A 17,711-nucleotide genomic window follows, 5' to 3' on the forward strand; every position below is an offset into this window, starting at 1 on the left:
TAAAAATAGGTTAACTGCAGCTCATATGCACCTGTCAATGGACTGAAAATCATTTCTGATAAACTGATTTCAAATTCAAGTAAAATACAAGCAAGCTCTCTAACTATTGACGCAAACTTCTTTGAAATTACAAGCTGTATAATTGTTATCAATTTCTTGATATTTATATGCATAGTTGTAAAATGTATATACAAGATTTATTCATCATCAAAATAAGTACAGCTTGGGTGGGTTAAATGGGTGGCTGATAAGTTCAGTCCTGGCTCCTAATTGTTTAGATTAGGGAAGTTGATTTGGTCTTTTACATGGGGATCCATCATTTCCTCTAGAAGGAGAATCTTACAGAACACATTAAGGTCCTAGATAGTGGCTTGGATAGACAAATACAAAGCATTGCATTGTGCAAGCTTTTTTTCTGGCAGTATACCACCACTGACTGTCATGTACTTAAATAAATGCTTAGTCACTGGTGACTTCAGTTTATATTGGCAGGTTTGCAATGTGAAACAGGAGTAACACCAAGATACCTTCAGTCAGGTGACTGTTGTCTTTTTAACCTCTCAGCTTTCTAGAGAGACCTGAAGAACACTTTTTTTGGACACAAAAACCCAAGGCAATAGAAACAATTACACCTTTCTTCCTTTGTGCTGCATGGTATCCTGTATTAGAAAATGTATTTTATTCATATTCTGGGCTTCCTTAATCTGTCTATAATCATTATATCATTATTAGGTACTTAAAAAAATGCTCTTAATAGTGGAAAGAAAACTGGGTCCTCTTACTTTTTGATTTTTCCTTGACTACAAAGAGAATACATATTTTAATTATTTGTGACTGTTACTGATTACATTTTTTTTTAACTTCTGTAGATTATGACTTGATTTTCAAGCCCTATTCTGACCACACCCTGTGCTATTGGGGCTTTTGATAGTGCTGGCTATATGTTTGTCAATTCATTGAAGGAGCATCCATTTCTCATTGTAATAATTTGTGTTGATTTAAATACAGGCATATTGAATTACAGAAGATTTCTTCCTTGGATGTAATAAGATTAAAAAACAAGACAAAAGATAGCATTTATATGTGTATTAATAGATGTCTACTAACAGCCTTCTCTTAATTTACCGATTTCTACATGCAGACATCTGTATGAACATGCCTTTTGTAGCATGACTCAAGGTGCACATGGTTTAAACTTGCAAATAGTAAAAACATTTAAATATGTGTTTTCCTCCATAGTATTGCTATTTTAATATGTAATGTCTGCAAGGTTTACAGTTTAATGAATTGTATTAAAGCAAAATGAATATCACACATTATAATATTTTGTGTTAACATTAGCATTAGAAGTATCAGATAAATGCAGTGATTGCAAAAAGCTTTATGGACTTTCAGTAGCGCTCATGCTTGTTACCATGTCACTTTACTTCACATTTGCTAATCTAGTTGTAGTGCAAAATGATCCTTTCTTATTAGTTTTTATTGTTGTTTTGTTGGATTATATTCCACTCCACAAATTCAAGATATCTTCTGCATGATTTTAAAGGCATCACATTTTACTGTGCTGTGCATTCCCCAACAGGATTTGATTGTGTTAGCAGTAACACTTGTTCACACAATGCAAGAGTTTAATGCAAGTTTATATTTAAAAAGTAGCAAAATGATAGTCTTCAATCAGAGGATGTATTTTTACAGGAACAGTACATAGGAGAAGTGCTTGACTTTTTGTGGTAAAGTCACAGTCAGAAATTTTAAATTGTGGAAATAAACTGTTTTAGACCTGCAGTATATGTGTATTGGGGCCCAGTCGTTACCTGTGAAGCTTTAAGGATTAGAGTTGTGAGCGGTAAATTTAAGTCTTTACTTCCTCCGTCTTCATTCTTCTTTTGGCTATGTCACCCGTTTTTACACTACACAGGTGCCAGATCATGGGACATAGCTTGCTGTAAATGCATGAAAAACCCATTTTGTCCCCAGTGACTGGAAAAAAGCCACTTTTGCACATGCCCGAGATCAAACATGTGCAGAAGAAGCAACCAGAAGCTTCCTGGGATGCGTGACCAGGAAGCTCTGCACTCCCATGCTGTCTTCTATCGCCACGGTGATAAAGACCAAAGGGGAGGGGCTTCATTCTTTTTTGTTTAAAGAGAAAAAGGGTAAAAACAAAAAAAAAGGTTGGCTTCCTTTTTACATAGGATAAAAATTCTGGTGATAGGTCTGCTTTATGTAGAACTAGGGCCTCTTTTTGAAAAATATGTGCTCCAGCACGTAAAGTTTATGTATAGCTTTTTAAACATTTTTTTGCATAGTTAAAACCCTTGGCAGCTTATTTGTTCATTGTATGTGTACCATTAGGAAAATTTCCCCTTTATGTTGTTTACTAGAGATTTAGGAGGAAGGTAGAGGAAATCTCATAAAGTGATGTAAACTACCATATTAGTGGTCATTTTTCAATTGGAACATTTCCTCTAGTTTCTCCTCAGTTATATTAGTTTTCATGAAGTTGGTTTTCTGCGCAAATCCTATGTTTTCATGTGAAGAAATGTTTGCCTCCAGGCCTCTGAAGAAGGTATTGTCACCCAAACCCTAGACAGTATTCCTGCTTTCTGGACTGACGGAACTGCTTCTGTTGCTGCTTTCCTTCTTCAAACACAAGTGAATGAGGATTTAACTTAACCTAAGGCAGATTAAAAAAAGGTTTTCATTATAAGGTTTGTGCAGTGCATATTAAGTTTGATTTGGGATTTCGTTAGTCTACATCATATAGGAGTCTTTTGCTTATAATAAATAGCCCATTTTAGAGGGTCAGTTTAAGGGGTAGGTTTGGAGGTTGATTGTTACAGGCTTATTCAGGGTTGAAAGTAATAGTAGGAGTAAAATGCTAGATAACTGCACTATTCACACTGGTTATTAGCACTAAGACTCTGTGGTTGAAAATCAGCAGCACTGGACTTTCCAGTGCTGAAAACAGATGTGCTGTTGTGAACTTGTTTCCTTCATATTTCTGCGTTCCAAGGACACAGGCTTGTATATTTTAAGAGCATTTGCCAGACCAGTGATTTCACTGAACTTTTTAACATCTGTTATTATTGATCTTGCCATTTTATAGTTAAATACATTTTGTATGATTTCTTTGGAACAATGTCAAAACTAAGTATTTGACTTCCCGTGATTATTAAATAGTTTTAGGCTCATAGTCAAATGCTTCAATGTCCTTTGAGTAAGACAGGAAAACACTGCCTGTTTCTTCTTTTTTTAAAATGCTAGCGTAAGTGCTGTAACAAATAAAATATTTCAAACTGAAGACTTCTAATCTTGCCTAATTTAATGAGCTACAGGTAAATGTATAAAAAATCAATAAATGGTAGATACCTATCCTAATATTTTAATGGCCAATTCCATATCTTTCTAGAAATCCTGAATTTGTTTTTTCCCCTAATATTAACGCCTAGTCAAAATTCGAAAAGGCAAAGTCTCCACTCCAATCAATCCTGTTGGTTTGCATACATTTTATGAATTAACTTTGGAAATGAACTTTACAAATTAAAAAGAAACACTGTGTAGCTGTGCCTGCCTGTAGCCATGTAGCTACAGGACCTGTCATGCCTTTTACTTTCCTTTTAACGAAGATCGATCTTACAATTGCTTATCATGTACTTCCCACCTCTGCATGGCAAATATAGTAATGCAGGGTTCAAAAATATAATCTTGCTATTGTTTCTCCAGCTTTGGGTGTATCATGGTCACACATAAATGACCCTGCTGATTTAAGAGATTGGCGTAAACAGCTTTAATGTAGTGTGAAAGCGGATTTGAGCTATAAAACAGATTATCTATTCACCACTTTCCTTATATACACTGTATCAATTCATTTATCAAACTGATTACTAACACAATTAGCCTTATTCAATTTGTGGGCATTAACTGAAACCCCTATGTTTTTTGTAGTTTCATAAACCTGATTCACAAATTGTAAGGTTGCCAGGCAAATTATTCCAAGTTTATATTGTTCCTTACTTGGAAAAATTGTTTAATGTAGTTTGGAGTCATAATTTGTGAATTTTATGTTTTCTGATTTCATGGCCTATTAAAGAGTATATAAAGAGATAACAAGGTGATTTAGAAAAAAAGTGGGGTATTTGGTCTTCCAGCTAGGCCTCTAGACTACCTAAATGCATCAGTATAAAGTTTAACCAGTTGCAGTTTAAATTGGATCTAAATTACTTTGAAGGCTGGTGTACTTTAGTTATAATATGTTAACAACTGCATAACACATACAAATTCTTATGTACCAGATCTTGTCTGCAGAGAGATTCTTATTCAGTGACATGGCAGGGTGACACAATAGTGTCCTAAAATCAGAAATCAATGATTTATGGAGGGTAGATTTATCTAAATCATAAACAGAGGAACTGTTTTTTTCACCTGAAGCTCCCATACTTTCCCAGCAGTGTCCAAAGCTTTTTAATGACCTTTAATGGCCTTTGGCTTGGTTGAAAAGTTCGTGGATTATTGTTCCTAACAAACTGAAATAAATAGGATGAGTTCATATATACTAATAACCACAAGGGCTTGTTTACATTTGTTGTTCCTGGTATGTTGCGTTAACAGGGGTGCGTTATTGTGTGTTGCATGAAGACATTCAAATAAATGGGCTGTCAGCCGGGAACTAGATACAACATACAAAAACAAAAAAAAAAAACTTGTATATTGTGGTGCACTGCAACTCACAGACATTAAGCTGAGTTGCCTTATGGATTAGGTTGCTTTTCAGGAAGAATTGCCATGCAATTAGGGCAATTACCATGTCTTGTGGTAATCCAACATGTGTGACTGGGACCCAAAAGTAAGGTTTCTCTGCATCATTTCTACAGCTGTCTGTCTGTCAGTGCCTTCAGGACCATGGGAAGATCCTATGCAATTATCTACTACTTGAAAGTATATTGATATATTTATAGTGCATTTGCATAGGCCTATGCACTGGAGATTTGTGTCTTCTGTACCCACACCCTGAAGGTTGTAAATCATGAGGTCTCTGGGCCTCACTAATACATTCATTAATTATAGCAATGCTGCAGGTGCAATATTCATTTCTATTATTTTCTTACAGGTCTCTTACTTGTTCTGTAGTTTTCTAGTGCATTTCTGAATTCCGTTTCTCCAAGTAGATTCTTTTTGTACATTGTGTACTTTTAATGCAGTGCCTGTAATACCTATGTTTGTATTATGGAATTAAACACACTCCCTCCCTTTTTCTTGATGTTTGCTCATCTAATAATATTAATATTCAGATATGTTTCTGCCAAGTAACCTGCTCATTAGTACTTTACATTAATATTTCCTGAAATGCCATACTGCAACAGTGATTATAGTTAGGATTCTCTGCATTGTGCTGGGGCAGTTTGAATTTTTTATCTTAGTTGCATGGGCAGCTTTACGAAGAATAGCTTCTTGATGAGATGACTATATGAAATACATTTGATTTAGTGAAGTTGGCAATCAGCACAATATACACCTTATAGCATATCTAGCAGACTTTAAAGATTAGTATGATCCATCCAGCTTAGGTGTCTCCTGTTTGGTGTTACAAATATTTCATATATCATATACAATATTAATTCATTACCATTTTCAAAGACAACGTGAAGGCAAATATTTAAGCCGTGGTATATACCTTGTGCCTTTATAAGATTTATACGATATTTAGAATGCAATAAATTTGGACCTTTTTTGTGGGTGCTGTAACCGCAGTCATGTGACTTTTTCCGCATCACCTGCAGCCATTGAAATTCCATTGCTGTAGATTGAAGGTGCCAGTGGACTCGATGACTACATTCTGGTTCTGGTACACAGCTAAATGGTAGTGTGCACAAAACAGTGATGACTATTTTAAAAAGCATTGGATTAGTTTTATCACCCTAAGGGCAGGTTCAGACCTTCTTTGGGATCAACCATTAGGAAACTCCTGGCACCTTGCAGGTCACTCACACTGCTGGTTTTCCTAAATACCCAGCTTCTGCAGATGTGAAAACAGCCAGCAATGAGTAGTACTGTACCACTCACTGCCACCCCCATTCATTCTCTATGGAGTTGTCGCGGGTAGACACTTCTTATAGCGGTTCACTGGCTTGAGTAAACAGTAACAGCCCCAAAACCACACAGGCAGTCTGAGCATACCGTTTAAAAAATAAAAGCAAGTTAAAGTGGATGCTTTAGGAATTTCTCTTTAAGTTTTCCAAAGGTAAAATAAAAACTACTTTAATATTACCAGGAACATAGAAAAATATTTTTAAAGATTTCAGGTTTACACGCACTTAACACCTAATATGTGTCAAAACAAGTATTCATGTTAGGAAAATTCTCAACATACTCATATTGCGTTAGGGTTCCTTTAAGATAAAGGGTCAGCATGACAACTGGACATTTTTACACGTTTCTATCATAGAAGACTACCTTTAACGTAGAAACCACATTTGCATTTGTGTATTACTGCTGTGTAAGATGCAATGTTTACTATAATGCTAAATTTTGAAGTGTTATAATCTTTCTACTGAATGGAATAGGCTCAGCACCCAGTGCACGTAAAACAGCTGGTATATGTTAGCATGACTAACAACAGAAGTCTTGGAACTATCATATAAATATCTGTACATGAAAATCTACCCTATGAGTATATACAAATGAGTATATAAAATGCAAACATTGTAACTGTAATTTACTTTCATTGAGAGCTTTACAATATGTCCACCATATCCACAAGGAGATTGACATAACTATCTGTTTCTATATCTTTTTGAATGACACTCTGGCAATATTATGTGTAGGTGGCACACCTGTGTCAGTCCACAGTCTAAATCCAAAAGTCCTGCTAAAGGAAATGTGGTTTCCAGGCTGTTGAAGAGGTTGCTTATACTAAATTCCAAAATGTCTTTTTTATGAAAGAAGTGCGGTTATTCTGAGTGGAATGTGCTTTGTTTGAAAACAATAGTACCATTATCTGCAGTATCTTTATTGCTTCATCCAAGGGGCAATGACTGGAAAATCCCTAATCCATTACATAACCTTAAGTCAACACAAGAGAACATGAGGCTGATGGTAAATGTTAGCTGTCAGGCAACTCCCCTTGCTTCCGTTGGCTTCCACTCTTACTTTCAGGCAGATTTTGGTACCTTTATAATTGAAGGCATGTCCTTTGTGAGCGGATGTATTAAACTGTATTTTGCTGGACCAAGCAACATTTGCAATATAGTGTATTAATATGTACTGAAGAAATCACAACAATTTATGTATGTCTCTTTTCATTTTAAACTTGTTCCAATTCATTTACACATCTGTATAAATTGTTCTTTTTTTATATTGAAAAACACTTTTTTTGCCTACCTCCTAGATGCCCCTGCAATTGTTGAAAATATAACCAAGGCTGCCCCAGACATTACCTTTGCATGCTGCTGTGACATGACCTGCAGGATTAGGAACTCTGAGACTAAAGAAGACGCCAACTAAACCTGTAAGTACCTTTTAGCGAAATCAGGTTTAATCTAGGTTATAATTAGCACTACTAAGACAGAGCTCTGAAAATAGAAAAGGATCAGAGGTATTTGTATTTTCACAGGGATGAGCAGTCATTGACACTCCAGCCTTTGCTGACATGAATGAATGGACTGCTGAAAGAGCTGTAGTAGTAGCAGCTAGAAACATCTAAATAAAGTCAACATTGTTTCAAAAATTATACAGTAACCTTTTATATACTTTAGGCTGGGTCTACACAGACGTTATTAAAAATGCATGTAAACATTCAAGTTTTCAAGTGCTTAAAAACAGGGGAAAACGCCCCATCGAAATCGATGGAAACGTTTACCCACTTTTTCTCGCGTTTTGGGGCGTTTTCCAGCATTAACCTCACGTTTGAATTTTTTAAACATTGCAAGAAGCGTTATAGATAACGCTCATAAACTTGCCTCGAGGAAACAGTGGTGTAGATTAGCCCATTGGAATGCATGGGAATTTCAAACATGGGCTTTTAAAGCCTCAGGTTTAATGCTGGGGAAAGCGTAAGCCTTGGTCTACATGGACCCTGGGAAAAACTAAGACCCTGTAGACTAAGCTTTAGTCTACACGGACGTTTTTCCCAGCATCCGTGTAGACTAAGGCTTAGGTATCAGGAAAATGCTGGTAAATGCTTTCATTGGTTTCAGTGGGGTGTTTTCCCACATTTATAAGCATTTAAAGCGTAAACACATTAAAAACGTGGGAAAACATGGTAAAGTCATTTTCCTGCATTTTAAAGGCAAGCTTGAAAAAGCTAATAAATGTGCATAAAAATGCATATAAACGCAGTAGGAATGTTTACATGCGTTTTGAAAAACGTCCATGTAGACCCAGCCTAAGCCTTACATACTTTTATATATTGCACTTAAACTTGTGCATGCAATTTTCTGGCAGTGTGAAGAATCATCTGTATACAAAGTGTTTTGTTTGGAGCTTTCCGTGTGAACCAAATACTGACAAATATGTATTTTCTAGATTTTAAAGGATTCAGAAGATCTAGTATAATTCTTGCTCATAGTAGAGAGAGCAAGCTGAACACAGACTAAGCTTCAATATACAAGTGCACTAACAACATAAATACTTCTGAAATCGTGTATACAGATCACTATCTATGGCTGGATTTACACATTTAATGCATGTAAACTTTCCTACTGCGTTTATATGCACTTTGGTTAGCGTTTTAAAACTTGCCTTTAAAACGCTGGAAAATGTCTATACTACGCTTTCTTTCATTATGCCGCGTTTTTAACGCGTTTTATGTGCTTATAAATGCGGGAAAATGCCCCATTAAATTCAATGGAAGTGTTTACCCGCGTTTTCCAGTGTTAACTCCGCGTTTTAATTTTTTTTAAACGTTGCAAGCAACGTTATAGATATCACTCATAAATGTGCCTCAAGAAAACGTCCTGGTGTGGATTAGCCCATTGAAATGCATGGGGATTTAAAGCATGGGCTTTTAAAGCCTCAGGTTAAGCGCTAGGGAAAACGTTAGTGTAGACTAAGCCTATAGGACAATTTAGGCTTTTCCCATGTGATACTTAAAACTTCTCACAGTTTATTCCCATTTCACCATTTACATAGTTAAATGCTTAATTTTGACAATGGGAATTTTTAAAATATTTATTTAATATATATACAGGATTCACCCACTTTTTAACAGCATGGATTGCTATGTGTCAAAAAATAATTGCATGTGAATTATTTCTGACATATAGAGATAGGTGTTTTCTTTATTCTAACATGTTTGCCTTCTGTTAATGCAGCTTGAAGCCTGTACAGCTTATAAAAGCTTCTAAGGCACTGGGGTTCTGTTCACATAAACCTCTATAAATGTTTTTTAGTAGTTTTTATTTTGTTTTACTGTTTTGGGATGGTGTTTTAGGGTCAGAAGGATATCATGTTTCATGATTAGACTCACACACTACATCAAAGGATCTAGTAACAGGAGATACATCTGCCATGTTTCTGTTTTTTTATTTTACAGACTGTATTGACTAGTAAAATTCAAGCTGGTCTTTGTAATAAAGCCATATTAATTTTATAGTTGGACTGGTTAACAGTTAGTCCTACAATTGCAAAAAACCTGTGAACTAAGAAGGACACAAGCTTATATACTTATAAGTATGCGTGTCCAAAATTCCACCTTGGTATTAAAACAGTTCCTTTTATCTATAAAACAATTATTTTATCCTTGTCAGATATGTGTTGCTGTCAAACAATTGACTACATGTACATTTTAATGCTTCAATGCAAAAATGTAATATTCTTGCAGTTCACTACCCTCTGAATTTTCCAGAGCTTTCAACGTGTGAAGTATTCTGTTGTAGTTGACCCAGATGCAGCAATTATGATTGAAAGTCCTTCAGGCATTGCAGGTTTTAAATCAAAGGGTTAATGTTGAGTTGAGGCAGCCAGTGCATGTACTGGGAAATTGTGAACAAGCCCATGCTGTAAACCCTACCAACTAACTGCTGTGTGTGTCAATACATATATTCATAAACACATGTTATTCAGGTTATTTTTTTATGCTTCTGTTTTTTCATTCTTTAGCATTTCATGTCAGGCCAGAATTACACAGTTGTGTTGCAATACTTGTTGGAAAACACATTATACATGTTGGTGCTCTGTGGTGTCTTAGTGCACTTTTTCCAAAGCACATGCACTGATGCCCACCACATCATGTGGCAAGATGCAACCACATTGCTAAAAATAGTGCATAAATAAATATATAAAGTTTTTTTGCACATTAGGAAGCTAAAAGGCTGCTGTAACACAATTCATGTTCATGCCTTAATGAACCACAAAAATTTGAATGGGTGCTAAATGTATGTAACATATCAAGAACAAGGATTTATTTTTTGATCAGAACAGAAATTCTATTAAAGTGTCTCCCAACAGACAATGTGTTTTGTAAACAGAAATAATCTTATGGCATCTATTAGCTATGTCTAACAGCACAAGCAGCATTTGGCAACAAAAATCTGTAACCATCTCATAATAATTCTGATTTTTAAATACTACATTCTTTAGTATAAATGTGTACAAGATCTTACAACTTTGTGTACTTTGGCAAAGCTATTTTAGTAACAAGTTTACTGGTGGTGTGAGAAATAATTTTTGGTGCAGTGGGTCTTGCTAACGCCAAATGGAGTGTAAGCTTTTCCATTGTAACTTTGAACTGACTATCTGCTTGCTTCGAATGGAGATGCTGGTAAAGTAAGTACCAGATGATGTTAACACGGCCTCATCCAACACCATTCAAAACAGGAAGTTGGGATGAGCATTTCTGACATGAGACGATTTGTGTTTTAACTGGATATAAGATACATTTATACCTCGTTTGTTTTTGTACATTTACAATTCTTAATGATCTCTAGTATAATATATGCTACTATGTAGCATCTACTTTACAGAATAAGGTGTTTTCATATAAAAGTAACTTATCATTTCATTGGATTGTCTCCCAGCTTTTTATATACCTTGTGATGAGATTTCCTTGCAGTGGTTCCTCTCAACATATCTACCTGCAAAATTTTGATAAAGGAGTCAGTCTATTTTAGTTGGATCCCCAAAATGGTTTATTATGGAGAATCCAAGGGGAGCAAGGCATTACTGTTTGGCTTTATAATTGCAAGGCTTCCCATTGTGGTCCCTGAGAAGTGAAAGAATCTACTGTCTGCCACATGTCTGTATCATTCTAAACTGTTTTTTTTTTTATTAGTTTTGAAGGGAGAACATAGTGTGGTTAACACAAGCCTACAATAGAACGGTGTTCACAGATTTCACAGTGGCAGCTGATTAAATAATGTGGCCATTGCAGTAATTTACCAGATGTAATGTATATGCTAGTTTAAAACTAAAACACTCCTAATAGACAAATATTCATATTTTGATTACATATTTGATTAGCATTGTGGATTGAAACTAGAAAATCTGTCAACCCTAACTGTAAGACTCAAATTTATGGTGTTCACTCTTTTGAAACAAATACAGGTCAGATGTATTCATGTGAGGCTCCCCATAGGTAGTATATTATGACCACAATACCTGCATAGTGCAGACAGGGGAGCTTCTCAAAATGCTAGTGCCTGAAGCATTGGTTTATTATCAGCTACATATCCCCCCAGGTGCCTTTTCCTGTGGGCCAATTCTGATGCATAGATGCATATACCTTTTTTTATTTTATTAAATATACTATAGTATATATGAAAGTGAAAACTAGAAAGGCATTTTTAATAATGTTCATTTATCAGTAAGAGATTTATAGAAGGGATCAAATCATCAATGCTTATTTTCAATACTATCTTTAGTGGAATGTGCAGGCCTCTGCAGTATGCTTTTGAGTGAGCTATATTAGGGAACAAGATTTTGCTTTCAAAACCACTTTGGGCTTCATAACTCAAATTTACATGAAAATATATGATTTTGAATATTTTAACGTAGTGATTCATCTTCCAGATGTTCATTCTTGATCTTGGATTGATTTAGCAAGAGCATTTTAGGAAGTCTCAATGATGGCTACATACAGGACAAAAACACCAACAACATTGAGTAGTGCACTATTTTACATGAGTAGTATATATGATATATATTAAATTCTGTCACATGAGATAAGAGACATGGGGAAATAATAAATGATTGACAGCTGACAGACTGTATTGTTTGTCTATTTTCCCAATGTACAAGTGAAGCCACCTTAAAATTCCAGGTATTCAACCTAATAACAATGATAATGAATAACAATGATGCAGTGTTTCTATAGAAGTGCCACAGCTTGCCTTTGAAGGTCCCTATGTAACAATAATTCATTCATTACCTGGTAATCTTTACAGTAGATATGTTATTTTTCAACTTGCTTTAACAGGCCAGGCTGTCCAGCAAAGGTAGTAGTTAGAGGAATTGGTACAAACCATTTAACATTAACAGGGGTGCTTACAAATAAAAAAAACCCAGACTTCTGTGTTAATGTTATTGACAGACTGCATCATATATATAGTTTTCACTTCTGTGATTGCAGCAGGGCACTTAGAAAAGGTAAGTTTTTGCCATAATCATCAAGGATGGCATCACTGTCTATCCAATAATATTCCTGTGGAGGGCAGAGCAGAAACTTTGTACGACTGCTCATGGGATTTTTCCTGCTTTGCATATCACATGAATCTACAGGAAATACAGTGATGTATTTCCCAATGTTGTGATGGGGGCAAATTTATTATAACTCTACATTTTTACTTTTTTTAAGAGCAGGGTAGGTATTTTCAGAAGGGAGAGGGAAGAATGCCTTCAACTTAAGCGGAGGTCCAATTTGAGATTTTCCATTATTTCTTTTAGAATGTAGAGGGAACCAGTTGTATCCCCTTCAATTTTAATGATATATTCTCAGAAAAGATACTGCATCATTATAGTAAACAAAATCAACACAAAGAATGCATTTCAAGGCTTCACATGGTAATATGGTATATCAAGCTTATTTGCCTTTCTCATTAGTCATTTGTTTTTATTGTTTACTTCCTTATTGCAACATAGCAGTGTCAGTTTTAGAGCTAGTAACCTTTACTGTTGTAATTCCTATAGAGTAGCTATAGTTGCAATCAACCCTTTAATGACGCAGATTGTGACCAGACAGATATTTCAAAGTACAACCTTTTCAAGTGAAAACATTGATGGTTCCACTGATAATTCGCCCTCTTCTCACCTGCACTTGTTCTGTTCTTGTTGATTTAGTTCATGGAATGGGCACTTGTAGTTAGGCTAAATACACATCAGTGAATAGTTATTGTGTACATCCTTTTCAGATGAGTGCTTATTCAGATAAAAAGATATAGTTATGTACACTAACCCAGTTTTTCATGTGTTTTTTTTTTTGGATTCTCTTATATGGTAACCCTCATACTTATCTATGAAAGACATGTTTGGCTATCAAACATTCTTTGTGTAGGACTTTTTGCTGCAAGTTAACTTGGTACTTCCCTAGCTTATTAGGGGCCATCCTGTCTGAAACAAGTAGGCCATTACTGGTTTGCTATTCCTGTTCTTCTGGATTACTACGTAAAAACGGAAATTCAGTTTCGTAAAAACTTTAGGCTCCCAAAAGTTGAAAAATGAGTTTAAAGGACTTTACTAGTTTATACATTTCCCTTCTAGTCTTATGTAATGTAAGTATCTATTACACATTGTGAGATCACCCGTAGTACGGGGGGGGGGGGGGGGGGTGTTTCAAACAGAAAACAGGGCCAGCAGATTAAAAGTGCATCAAGGGTTTTATTTACTACTACTATTTTCACACAAAAACAGGCAAAATAAAACAAACAGCAAAATAAAGCCTGGCTACTTGGCCACTAACTCACTGTTAGTTCCCTTAACTAACAATCCAACCCAACCTAGTGCTGTGCAGGACTCTTAAGACCCTAACCATACAGCTTTTCCAACAAAGTCGGTGTCTACTCACAGATGACCTTGGACCTCCTCCCAGCTCACTCGCCAAGACAGAGACACAGGAATAAGCAGGCTAGGAGTTTATATCCACAGCCTAATTTCCAGGTTGCATTTCAGCTGAGACAGTTACACCTGATCATACCCAGGCCTCTTTAGCTCCCCCACCTGGCCATGAAGCTCATGGTCATTCAGCCTGGTACTTCAACCCTCACCTTCAGGTCTAAAGGAAAAAAGGAAAACTGTCTGACTAAACAGAAAAATACTCTGCCTTTAACCTGTATCTGGGGCAAATGTACCTGTCATCCTGGACGAAACCATGTGACAACATTTACAGTATGGGCATATGCAGAGCAATGACCATTAAAGAAAATTAGACAGTTTAGTGTACAGGTTCAACTTTTATAGGCATTTTTTGTCTTTTATTACTGTGGCATGGGGGTGTGACCTAGTCCAGTAAGGAGCTGTATCTACATGTTAAATGTACATGCTTTGGTGTGCATACCAAATACTCTGTTAAAAAAAGTATTGTGTATGTCAGTACAAATACTTTTTTTTTAATATTAATCCCATTTCCACGTACTCTTTTCTATGCTGTGGATGCATTCCACTCCCTAATATGCCAGTATATCTTCTAAACTGCCTAAAGTACCTAAAATAAAAGAACTGTAGTCTAGTTACACAGAGAGCAGTTAACTAGACAGCCATAGTGACCTATGCAAGGCTGTAATCAGATAGATAATACATTTATACTTTAGCATGTTCATTCTCTGTTTACTATGTAAAACAAACAATAAGTTTAGGAATAAAAATTGAGAAATAAAAGTGATGTACTCAATGTCCCTGATACTCATATTATTATTGGCCCATGAAATATATCTATTTCTAAACTCTTGGTGTGGAGCACTCCTTGAACAACATCTTTCGCTGGATTAGCATATATGTTTGTTATCTGACTCAGTGAACAAATACTAGTTTGCAGTAAGTGAAGTCATATGGTTGCTTGGTGGCTGATACGTTATTGACGCCATTGTAACAGGTGGACATCAAGACAAGATCCACAGACAACATAGGCCAGCTATGTTACTAGCCTTTTCAAATGGGTCTTTATCCTATTATAATTAGCCTTACTCTGAGTTAAACATGCATTCCATAGTAAACAAAAGGTGATCATAGGATCAGATTTTGTTAAGATCTACCTGGGACAACAGTAAAATTTGTATGTTTGGTTTTCTGTGCTTTAATGCACAATCACGCTAGGTCACCAGACAGATAAGCATAAACACTGACATTGATGTGCAAAAATACATTGTGACAATAAAAAAGTAATTTCCTTTGTCACTATCTACAACCACAAAATGTAAAAATGTTGGAGCTTACTCCAGTACTCTAGTTACTCCAGAATGATAAAGAAAGCTTAATAAATTAAAATAAAATAATACAATTGGTGAATAAATGAATTAGAAAATCAGGGCTGAATTCTGATATTCATGCAGCATTTCCAAAAAAGAAAATGTGGACACAATGTGCAGCAAAGTAGGGGTTTTCACACTGATTTTCTTGCTGGCATACAACACTAGAGGTTTAGCTCCATGGAAACAAGGAGGCTGTTTGCATTGAAAAATACAAATGAATGGATGTGAAATGGTAGTTTGCTGTGCCCTTTTCTTTATAATGGCCACAAAAAATTATTTATAACAGCAGATATTCCATTCTATATCGTGTCTTACTTTGAGCACATTTTTGTAGTTTAATGTGCTGTTTCCATTAAAGGAAACCTTTCATGAGGGAAACATGCAGGCTACAATGGTTGACCTCATTTAGAAAATTCTTTTGCCTGGCTTGCTTTGGCTTCAAATCTTTCAGAAGCACAGCTCCTAAAACAAGTTAGCAAATTGTGAGTTGTGACTTTACTGGCTGTATGCTTATCCTGGGTCAGTAAATCACAATAGGCTAAATACAACCATGCAACTAGAATGTTCACAAGGAGGTCAGTGATTGTAGCCTCCTTATTTCTTTTATGACAGGCTTTCTCTGTGGTTCATTTGTTCACGTTTGTATCTGTCAATCATCATAATTAGGTTTTCTACAGTATCCCTGTTATTTCAGCACAACAGAAAATAATGCTAAGTGCAGATCAGTTGAATATTTAAAAGGATGAAGGGTGAAGTTGAAATATGTGTGCAGTCCTGATAGCTAATATTTGGAAAAATGTTACTTTGTGGTATTAATTATGCAGTGACAACACAGTTCATTATAAGCTCGTAAATATGCCTCATAGAATGGTGTTCTGTGGCTTCTCTCGTAGCATGAGTATAGCTAACCCATCATTTATTGATATACAGATAGGTATGCATTATCTGAACATTTATTAAAGTGGTCGCTTCAATCCACACATCATATCTGCTATTTGTGCTGCCTACAGCAGCCTGTGTAGTGTTAGGAACCAGTATGAGCCATCCATTATGTCACCCTCTTACAACTTTTTTGCCTGCTATGACATTTTTGTTTTTTGTTCCTCCACTTCCAATGTCCAAGTCTGTCAGATGCATGGAGAAACCAAAACACTTTATTATGTCAGAAAAGATTATTGTTCACAGTTCACATTGGGGTTATGTTATTTGGTTGGTTTAACTATAACCCGTTCTCAGTGGAGTTTTATTTTTTTCAAGGACCTACCTCTGTACTTTGATAATTTACACTTTGTGGTGTCCATAATTAAACAAATACAATATGCATAAAAAGGATATTGGAGTGCAAATTGTTTATGAAGTTCATGTTTTTCTGGTGACATATAGTGTATAGGATGGACATGAGAATGTAATGGTAGAAAATATTCTCATGTAATTACATGATTACACTGTTCTTTTGGCTTGCTAATAACAACAGTAGGTGACTGAAGATTGCCCAGTATACAAGAGAGCAATGAAGCAAGTTTGCATTGATGAAACAGAGTCTTGGTATTTTACCTTTGAAGAATGTGTTCCACAAAAAAAATCATCTTAATGGGTGCTTCAACAACTGGTATAACAAGAATGGTATAAAATTATTATTATAATTTTTTTTTAATATTAAGGTAAATCCTCTCTATATTAGTAACTTCTAAATTACAACAACATGGTGCATGACGCTAAACTCCAACCTTACTTAAAGCCTTGTACTTTACAATTTCTTATGCTGTACTGAAATAGATTACTCTGATTTCACTGAACCCAGCAAGTTGTTCCCTCCCTGTCCTATTTAATTCATGGGATTTCAGTAATTTCAATCATGAAAACCCCCAAATGCAGCCTCGAATGCTATTACTGCATACTCCAGACTAACATCCACTCAAGACATTTTATTATATATAACTAATTTGTTCCAAGAGCCAGCACACTGTTTGCATCTGAGTGCTCCAGAGAGGAATACTAAAACAAGGTATGTACAGAACCTTTGCTGGACCCTCCCACTAGTCATGATCTGCCTGCATTGCAAAGAGTAGTCAACAAATCAATGGGTCCAAAAAAAGGTATGGAAAGAAAACAGAAAACTATGTCTGATCTCTGTCCTCCATATATCTGATTACAGATATGCTACAAATAGTTAGCAAAGTCAAATAAATGAAATGAACAGAATCTGCCCAGTTACAATATAAATGAGTTTCATACACTTCCCCACTTGATACAAAACAGTGTAGAAGGTTTTGGCTGGTGTTCTCAAAATCTAACTATCAACTACTAAAAGTGGAA

General features: G+C 35.7%; 1 protein-coding gene across 3 annotated transcripts in view; it reads left to right on the forward strand.

The window, feature by feature from the left end:
• Window positions 1-17,711, forward strand: part of HIVEP2 (HIVEP zinc finger 2) — a 113,488-nt gene that overhangs the window by 21,640 nt on the left and 74,137 nt on the right. For all 3 annotated transcript variants that reach the window (XM_072409026.1, XM_072409025.1, XM_072409028.1), the window contains exon 2: window positions 7,388-7,507. The gene's annotated coding sequence lies outside the window, so the exon portion shown is untranslated. The remainder of the gene's footprint in view (window positions 1-7,387; window positions 7,508-17,711) is intronic.

The sequence above is a fragment of the Pyxicephalus adspersus genome, chromosome 4 (genome assembly GCF_032062135.1).
Source record: "Pyxicephalus adspersus chromosome 4, UCB_Pads_2.0, whole genome shotgun sequence".
NCBI classification, from domain to species: Eukaryota; Metazoa; Chordata; class Amphibia; order Anura; family Pyxicephalidae; genus Pyxicephalus; species Pyxicephalus adspersus.